Consider the following 8,841-nt stretch of genomic DNA (forward strand, 5'->3'; position numbering starts at 1 on the left):
TGGGGGGGGGACGGGGAGGAGCTGCTACAATACCGTGTCTCCCTGCTACAATACCGTGTCTCCCATACACACTGTGCTGCACAACATTACTTAAATCTGCCTACTCTGCGCTCTTTCTTTTAAAACAAAAACGTTATTGCAGCCTAGGAAGAAGCATTCTTTTAGGTTCTTAAGTGGGCTCTGCAGAAGTTTCTAAAATGGAAACTGGGGGAGGTAATTTTAACCTAACACACCGGGCGGGAATCTCACAGGATAGCGTGCGACGCCGGTTTTACACCCGACCAATATGACTTCAACGGACAGTAAAATAGGCTAGGTGTAAATCCAGCATTGCACCTGATCCCTTCAGTTTCCTGATGGGGTGGGGTTCAGTTAAAATTGACCCCGTGATATCAAAACTCTTGGCGTGAAATTCCTCCTGGCGATAATTTTATTGAACTGGCAGCGTGAGTATTCCATTGTGTACTCATGTCGACTTTTTCAGTTAAATTATAGAGAGGGCAAATTTCCTGATTTCTTAAACTGGAACTCAGTTTTCACCTCTCTGTCTTATGATGTAGAGACATTAGTTTTTAAGTCTGTTAAGGCTTTAAAACAATATTCAGTTTGTCCTTCCCTTTTTTCCTTCCTTACTAATTTTCTCCCGTCTCCTTAAGGTATTGACTCCCTCCCTGCAATACAGTTCCATGGATTCCAGTCATCCTTCAGAACCTTATTCAAGCAGCCATTCTTCATGTGTGAGCTCAGACAGTGCATGTTGGCAGGCTATTCAGCTGCAAGAGGCATCACTGGCAAGAACAATCATGTGCTCACCTGATCTCCACAAGAGGTCATTGGATAGCAAGCAGGAGTGGGCACCCAGCTGATGTTCCTTTCACTAACCCAGGGGCACTGATGCCCTGCTCTTGATTTTGTCTACTGTCTGGTTCTGGCGCTGGCAAATGATGCCAATCCTAGGGCTTTGGAATCAGTGATGCTGAGTATCACAGGCAATTCCTTGCTGAAATGCAAGTGTACCAACATGGAAGTTCCAAAGAAATTTGTGTAAACAGGATAATTAATATTTACGTGACACTACAGCACAGATACAATAAATAAAACATGCCTTCAGCAACCGTAAAATGTGCATTTTAATTAATCAATCTGGCTAATAGCACAACAATTTGATACAAATGCTGTTCTTCATTCAAGTAACCATTCTTCATGAGTGAGCCTGGCCAGTGAGTTGCAGCAGACTATTCAACTGGGTGGTGCATCACAGGCAAATCGACTCCTGTCCACAGATGAGCATTTTTTGTTTGCTCTTTTTCTGCCATTTTTCCTCCCCTCCTCTCCTCCTTTCTGCGGTGTGGCTTCATGAGCAACGGGCAACCTCCAACCCCAATTGGCCATTATTCATGTGTGTGCCTAGATGGTGAGTGTTCACAAGTCATCAGACCACGGGAGCATCACTGCCATCAAAAGCCCAAACTGTCCTTACCTGATATACACACAAACATCTTTTTAAGCTGGGATCACTGGATCAGTAACAGGAACCCTAACTGTTTATCCCCCACTCCGCCTCCCCCTTCCCTAACCCAGGATATGCTGAGGCCAATAGTGTCACTCCTCCTGCTGCTGCAGTGACTGAGATTAGCACAGACTGAGCCCGCCAGCTTCCTGGTCCGTATGGTTTGGCTTTTCAATGGCTTTACCATCAGGAGAACTGCAGACATTTTCCAACTGGAGTCACTGGACATGAGTCTGAGTGGCTCAGTTCCAGATGAGGTGATGCATTTAGTCACTTGGCCCTCGAGTGCTTTTCCTTCACAGGAATAGGCTTGTTCAGGCCTGTTGGCAGGCTCAGACAGTGAGATCTTCTGTGTCTGGACTCTGCTACGTTAATAAATTAGCATTTGAATAGTTTGAATGGGGTGAGATGGACTGCAGAATTATCAACCACTTTTATATCGCTGTCACTTTAATTGGATTCTGGGAGACTGGCATGGGTAAGCCGACTCCCAGCATTTATGCTGCTAATTCCCCTCCCCCCACCCCCCCCCCCCCCCCCAATAAATACAATGGCTCTTTGCTAGGCTGCAGTTCCATGAGTGCTGGCCAACCTCTGGTACTCACCCAAGCTGCCATTCTTCATGTGTTGCCGAGTGTTGACAGGCCATGCCATTGAGCCCAATTTTGTTCTTATCCAACATCCCAGCAAGGTGCATTTCTAACAGAGCTCACTGGATAGCAAACTGTAGTAGACACCTTGGTCGACGTTTGCCCTCCCTCACCCAGGACAACTATAGCTACCCCTAATGTTGCCCCAGCTGAGAGTTAACTCAACACAGACCAGGCACATTTACAGCTCACTTCCAGAGTAGGTGATGCATTTACCAAGTTAGCCCTCAGGAGAGCTAAAACATGTTTTTATTCACACACAATAGACTTGTTCAGGCGCTGTTGGAGGAGCTCAGACATCAGCTGGACTCCAGTCGGTTAACCGATTAGCAATTCCATGGTAAGAATGGGGAGTAATGGACTGCAGAATTATATACACTTTCTTACTAACTTTTTTCTGCCAAAGTTCTCGCCTTCCTTTTCTGAAGTGATTGACTCCTTAGTGGGATGCACTTCCATGAGTGTCAGTCCTGTACCTAGTCTATGGAGCTTTGGAGTGAGTAATTTCAGGCGATTCAACCATGGGGGAAGGAATCACAAACAAGCTCAATTATGTCCCTACTCAACAGTCACATATGCTCACACTCACTCAGTAGGGGTCGCTGGATAGTAATCAGGGGTGGGGATCTGGCCAATTTTCACCTCCCTACCGAGGGCAATTATAGTGCCATTATCAAATGGTATGGTACAAGGAGGCTTACCCCTCTATCAATGGGGACTCACTCCTCTTTCTGTAGGTTTCACAGAATCTTATTTATTTCCGGTTTTGTTGCTTTCTCTCCTGAAGGTGCCAGGTGAATGTTGGCAGGCTACTTGACTACAGGAGTTTTGCAGTCAAATTTGATCCCATCCTCAGCCAATGTCCGTGCATGCACGTTTTAAGGCAGGACTTACTAGATAGTGAACAGAGGCAGTCACAAACTACATTAGTGAATTAGTGCCACACCAGCACTCTCCAGGCAGCATTTATTTTATAAATAATGTGGAGGGTAAGTTTCCACTAGCTTGCAGTAGTATTACCAGCGCAAAATAGGTGAAATCGGCCAAACCAGCGCAAAAGATCAGGGAATTTTAAACGTAAGTTACGTCGAGCGTAAATATAGTTTCTGCAAACTTTCTCTTCTCTTCTCTCTCTCTTAGGCAGTCCCTCGGAACCGAGGATGACTTGCTTCCACATTAAAAATGAACTCGCAGGTGACTGATTAGTCTAATACGGGACCTACAGTCTCTGTCACAGGTGGGGCAGACGGTGGTTGAAGGGGCGAGTGGGTGGGGTGCTTGGGTTGACGTGCGCTCCTTGCGCTGCCTGTGCTTGGCTTCCGCTTGCTCCCGGCGAAGAGACTCAAGGTGTTCGAGGCCTTCCCGGATGCTTCTCCTCCACTTTGTGCGATCTTGGGCCAGGGATTCCCAGGTGTTGGTGGGGATGTTACACTTTTTCAAGGAGGCTTTGAGGGTGTCCTTGAAACGTTTCCTCTGCCCACCTGGGGCTCCCTTGCCGTGCCGGAGCTCCGAGTAGAGCGCTTGTTTTGGGAGTCTCGTATCGGGCATGCGGACAATGTGACCCGTCCATCGGAGCTGATTGAGTGTGGTCAGAGCATCGATGCTGGGGATGTTGGCCTGAGCAAGAACACTGACGTTGGTGCACCTATCCTGCCAATGGATTTGCAGGATCTTGCGGAGGCAGCGTTGGTGGTACCTCTCCAGTGATTTGAGGTGCCTGCTGTACATGGTCCATGTCTCTGAGGCATACAGCAGGGCGGGTATCACTGCTGCTCTGTAACGCCGGTTTAAAAATCATTTCGCCCAAAGCCGGCCCTGCCCACAAAACTGGCCACACCTCCTCCAGATCAAAATAATGAGGCTTGCGAGTTTCCGCCGATAGCGCCCGTTTACAACCATTCGAGGAGGCTCTTCAAATTGAGCTTGTCGTTTTAGGCGCAAAGGCACTAGTAGGTGATTGGGCAGAAGCATGGCAGATGCAGTATAATGTGGATAAATGTGAGGTTATCCACTTTGGTGGCAAAAACAGGAAGGCAGATTATTATCTGAATGGCAATAGATTGGGAGAAGGGGAAGTGCAACGAGACCTGGGTGTCCTTGTGCACCAGTCGCTGAAGGTAAGCATGCAGGTGCAGCAGGCGGTTCAGAAGGCAAATGGTATGTTGGCCTTCGTAGCGAGAGGGTTTGAGTACAGGAACAAGGATGTCTTGCTGCAGTTGTACAGGGCCTTGGTGAGACCACATCTTGAGTATTGTGTGCAGTTTTGGTCGCCTTATCTGAGGAAGGATGTTCTTGCCATGGAAGGAGTGCAGCGAAGACTCACCAGGCTGATACCTGGGATGGCAGGAATGATGTATGAGGAGAGATTGGGTCGATTGGGCTTATACTCGCTGGAGTTTAGAAGAATGAGAGGGGATCTCATTGAAACTTATAAAATTCTAACAGGACTAGACAGACTAGATGCAGGAAGGATGTTCCCGATGGTCGGGGAGTCCAGAACCAGGGGTCACAGTCTAAGGATAAGGGGTAAGCCATTTAGGACAGAAATGAGGAGGAATTTCTTCACCCAGAGAGCGGTGAACCTGTGGAATTCTCTACCACAGAAGGCAGTAGAGGCCAATTCATTAAATATATTCAAGAAGGAGTTGGATATATTTCTTAAGGCTAAAGGGATCAAGGGGTATGGGGAGAAAGCAGGGACAGGGTACTGAATTTGGATGATCAGCCATGATCGCATTGAATGGCGGAGCAGGCTTGAGGGGCCGAATGGCCTACTCCTGCTCCTATCTTCTATGTCTACGTTTCTATGCTTTAACAGTTTTTACATTTAAAAAAATATTTAGGCCCGGATTTTGCGGGGCCGATGACGAGCCCTCAGAATGGCCCCGCAAGTTCGGGGTTTCCACAAGCGCTGCGCATGCGCGAAAACCCGGAACTTGTGATCTCTCAAGTTTTGCAATTTGCCTAACTACAACCCAGCAAACGTCCACGAAACCCTTACACCCGGTAAAAGCAGCATAAGGGTTAAAATAAATGTTAAATTAAAATTTAAAAAATGATTAAACATACAAAAACATTTAAAATTAGGTTATGTAAACGTTGGCCTGGATTAAAATGTTTAAAATTATTTTTCAAAAAATTAAATTTTTATTTTAAATGCTTAATTAAAGGGGCCTAGAAATTCAGTTGGCTGTGCCAGCCGTTAGCACCTTAGGAGGAGTAGATCTCGAGCGCTAGGTGCTTAGCGCCCGGGCGCAGCGCGATCTGCGCCTCGCCCCAACTTCAGTAGACATTTAGCGCCGGCGCAAAGTCTTTGCGCGCGCTCAGCTGCGCGCGCAGATCATGACGTCATTTCCTCGTGCAACGCCCTTTGTGCGCCCCAAACCGGAACTTCAGTCGTGCCGCCCCATTGTGCGCCTGGCGGCCCTAACGACTGTGGAGTGGAACGGTGCACAGCCGATGCGGGCCGCGGGGAGCGCAAATTAAAGGGCACTTCCCCTGCACTATAAAGGGCAGCCATTTTGCAGCACTCACTCTTGTGAGACGGATTTTTGGAGAGAGGCCAAGGTAGAGAGCTTACTGCTTTGGCCCAACACTAGGACAGGTATTTCTGGCTTCAGGCCACAGCTTTGCAATTCTCTTTGCCTTCATTGATATCTCATTGTTTGCCAGCATATTATGAGGGCTGTCAACGCTGGCTTTCAGCATTACATCCAAAGGGCTCACAGACGCCGTGAGAGAGTGGCAGCCCTGGCTAGACGCAGAGGGGGCAACAGGCGTCGGCAAGGGAGGCCTTACCCACTCAGGGTATACCGCCAGCAGTTCTCCTATGTCAACATGTCTGACGAGCAGTGTGTTAGGAGGCTGCGATTCAGAAGGGAGGTGGTCACAGAGATCTGCCAGCTGCTTCAGAGAGATCTGCAGCCACAGCTGAGGTGCAGGACGTCTCTGTCAGTGGCAGTGAAGGTGATGGTAGCTCTGAACTTCTATGCCACCGGCTCCTTCCAATCCGCTGCTGGGGACATTGCTAACATCTCCCAGTTCGCCGTGCATTGCTGCATCCGCCAGGTGACCAATGCCCTTTTCAGAAGGAGACGTCAATTCATCTCCTTCCCCATGACCCTGGAGAAGCAGCAGCAGCGTGCAATGGGATTTGCAAGAATAGCGGCCTTCCCCATGGTGCAGGGCACCATTGACTGCACGCATGTGGCTTTGCGGGCACCTCTGGAGAATGCCGAGGATTACCGCAACCGGAAGGGCTACCATTCCCTCAATGTACAGCTGGTGTGTGACCACAGGCAGCGCATCCTAGCTGTCAATGCCTGCTTTCCAGGCAGCAGCCACGATGCCTTTATCCTGCGACAGACAACTGTGGCTGACATGTTCCAGGCACAGCCTCACCCAAGAGGATGGCTTATCGGGGACAAAGGCTATCCTTTGTGTACCTGGCTCATGACCCCGCTCCGCGCGCCCAGGACCCCTGCTGAAGAGCGATACAACGAGAGCCATCAAGCGACCAGGAACATCATCGAACAAACAATTGGCGTCCTGAAGCAACGGTTCCGCTGCCTGAATCTTTCTGGCGGAGCCCTGCAGTATTCGCCGGAGCGAGTCTCCCATTTCGTGGTTGTTTGCTGCATGCTGCACAACCTGGCTATCCGCAGGACTCAGGCACTGCCACCTCAGGTTGGAGCACCACCTCAGGAGGAGGAGCAGGAGGAGGAGGAGGAGGAGGACCAGCACAGGAGGGAGGCACAAGGTGCAAGGGCCACCCGTCGGCGGCTTATTGAACGTAGGTTCTAGGCCCCCTGTCAGGGAATGGCTTGTGCCAATGAAAGAACATGAATGCAGCCGCTCCGCAAGCCCTCAGCCGGTTAAGGCAACAAAAACTTCAAAGTTCAAACATGGACAATCTGAATAAAGAAAATGGTTTATTCCACAAACTCAGTGCCCTTCCCGCATGAAAAACAAAAACAGAAGAAACCCCCAAAAAACAGTCAGACACATTACTCGCTCCCAAAACCTGGAGAGGATTAACAAAACAGTGCAACAAAAATGGCCGTCATCCGCGGCCTTCATAAAAAACAAACATCCAATTCTCGGCCTCAAAAAACAAACACAACTGCCCACACATTCTACTTTTTGGCCCGCGAGGGCGATGCCTCTGCCCCTGCCCGCCCTGCTGCTCCTCCTCAAAGTGGCTGCAGCAAGGCTGGGGGAAGGCTCCTGAGGGGCACGTGGCGTGACGGCAGATGCCCTTGGGGGTCGGCCTAGACGAGCTCTGGCCCTCGAGGGGCCGGCTGGTGACTGCTGCAGCTGTGGCTGGGCAGCATCAGTCTGTCCAGCAGCTCGTGGCAGCTCCACTGGGGGAGTGGCAGTGGCAGCTGCAGGAATGGGAGCAAGCTGGCTGATGGCAGGCACTCGCTGGTCGCCTGAGACACTGGCACTCGCCCGGGCCAGTACTGCAGCATGCGCAGCAATCTGCTGAAGGACAGACCGCTGTGCTGCTGCAGCGCGGCGGGTGCCCTGGCAATGCCTGGCTGACGCAGCGAGTGTGGCAGCAGTTAGTGCCCGTGTTGCCCTGGTCTGTGACCGCATCAGACCAGCCAGTGACTGGACGGCACCACTGATCATTTGGCTACTAGCTGCCTGAGCTGCCCCGATTTCCTGCAGACTCCTGTCCTGAGCTGCCCCGATTTCCTGCAGACTCCTGTCCTGAGCTGCACCGACTTCCTGCAGACTCCTGGCCTGAGCTGCACCGAATTGCTGCAGACTCCTGGCCTGAGCTGCACCGACTTCCTCCAGACTTCTGGCCTGTGATGCCCCGAATTCCTTGACACTCTTAGCCAATGACTCTATGGCGTCAGGCATCCGTGCCACTACCCCCATGAGCTCCGTGTGCCTGCGCTCCGAGTCGACGGCCATTTCCTCGAGGAGGCGCACCTCCTCTGCGCTGACCGTCGCCGGACTGGAGGCCGCACTCACCCTCTGGGGAGAAGGCCGCCGAGCTTCCCCACCCCTCCCGCATTGCTGCAGGCCGCTGGGCCCAGGACCTGCACTCCCCTCCGACCCTTCCCCCAGGCTCCCCTCCAGGGAAGACGTGTCCCCTACATCGCCATGGGTTGGCGCGGCTGAGGGTGCCACTGATGGGCCGCCTTCCTCTTCCTCCTCCTCCTCCTCCTCTTCTGAGGGGCTGACACTGACACCTCCTCCTCACCTGGCGCCTCACCATCTGAAAGCAGGAAGGCACAACAGTAGCTTTAGAGTGAGGACAGGGCATCAGCGAGGGAGGCATGAGTGGTGCCATTCACCGCATTGGTCGGACAGTGGCAAAGGATGTTGATCTGATGCACAAGTGGAACGAGAGAGGTCCAAAAGGTCATGTCCTCAGCATTGGTGCCCAGAACAGGGTCGGCATCTCCAGTGGCAACGGGGCCAATGACACGGACTCCCATGATGCGCTCCACGCACTGGTCTAGGTCGGTGAGCTCCTGGTGCTGAGGCCCGCCTCCCCCGGTCGCAAGCTGGCTACGCTTGTTGTTAGCCAGCTTGGCCTGCAAGAGAAAGGATGGCCTCTAAGTACGGTGTGTAGCCCTGATCTTGTCTGCACAGCCTCCCATGGTGGAATAGCTTGGACAGTGTGTAAAGTGCAGAATGTGCAATTGATGGTCATGCCAGTCC

This window comes from Somniosus microcephalus, chromosome 8 (assembly GCF_052327205.1).
Source record: "Somniosus microcephalus isolate GS21.2 chromosome 8, FLI_Smic_1.0, whole genome shotgun sequence".
NCBI classification, from domain to species: domain Eukaryota; kingdom Metazoa; phylum Chordata; class Chondrichthyes; order Squaliformes; family Somniosidae; genus Somniosus; species Somniosus microcephalus.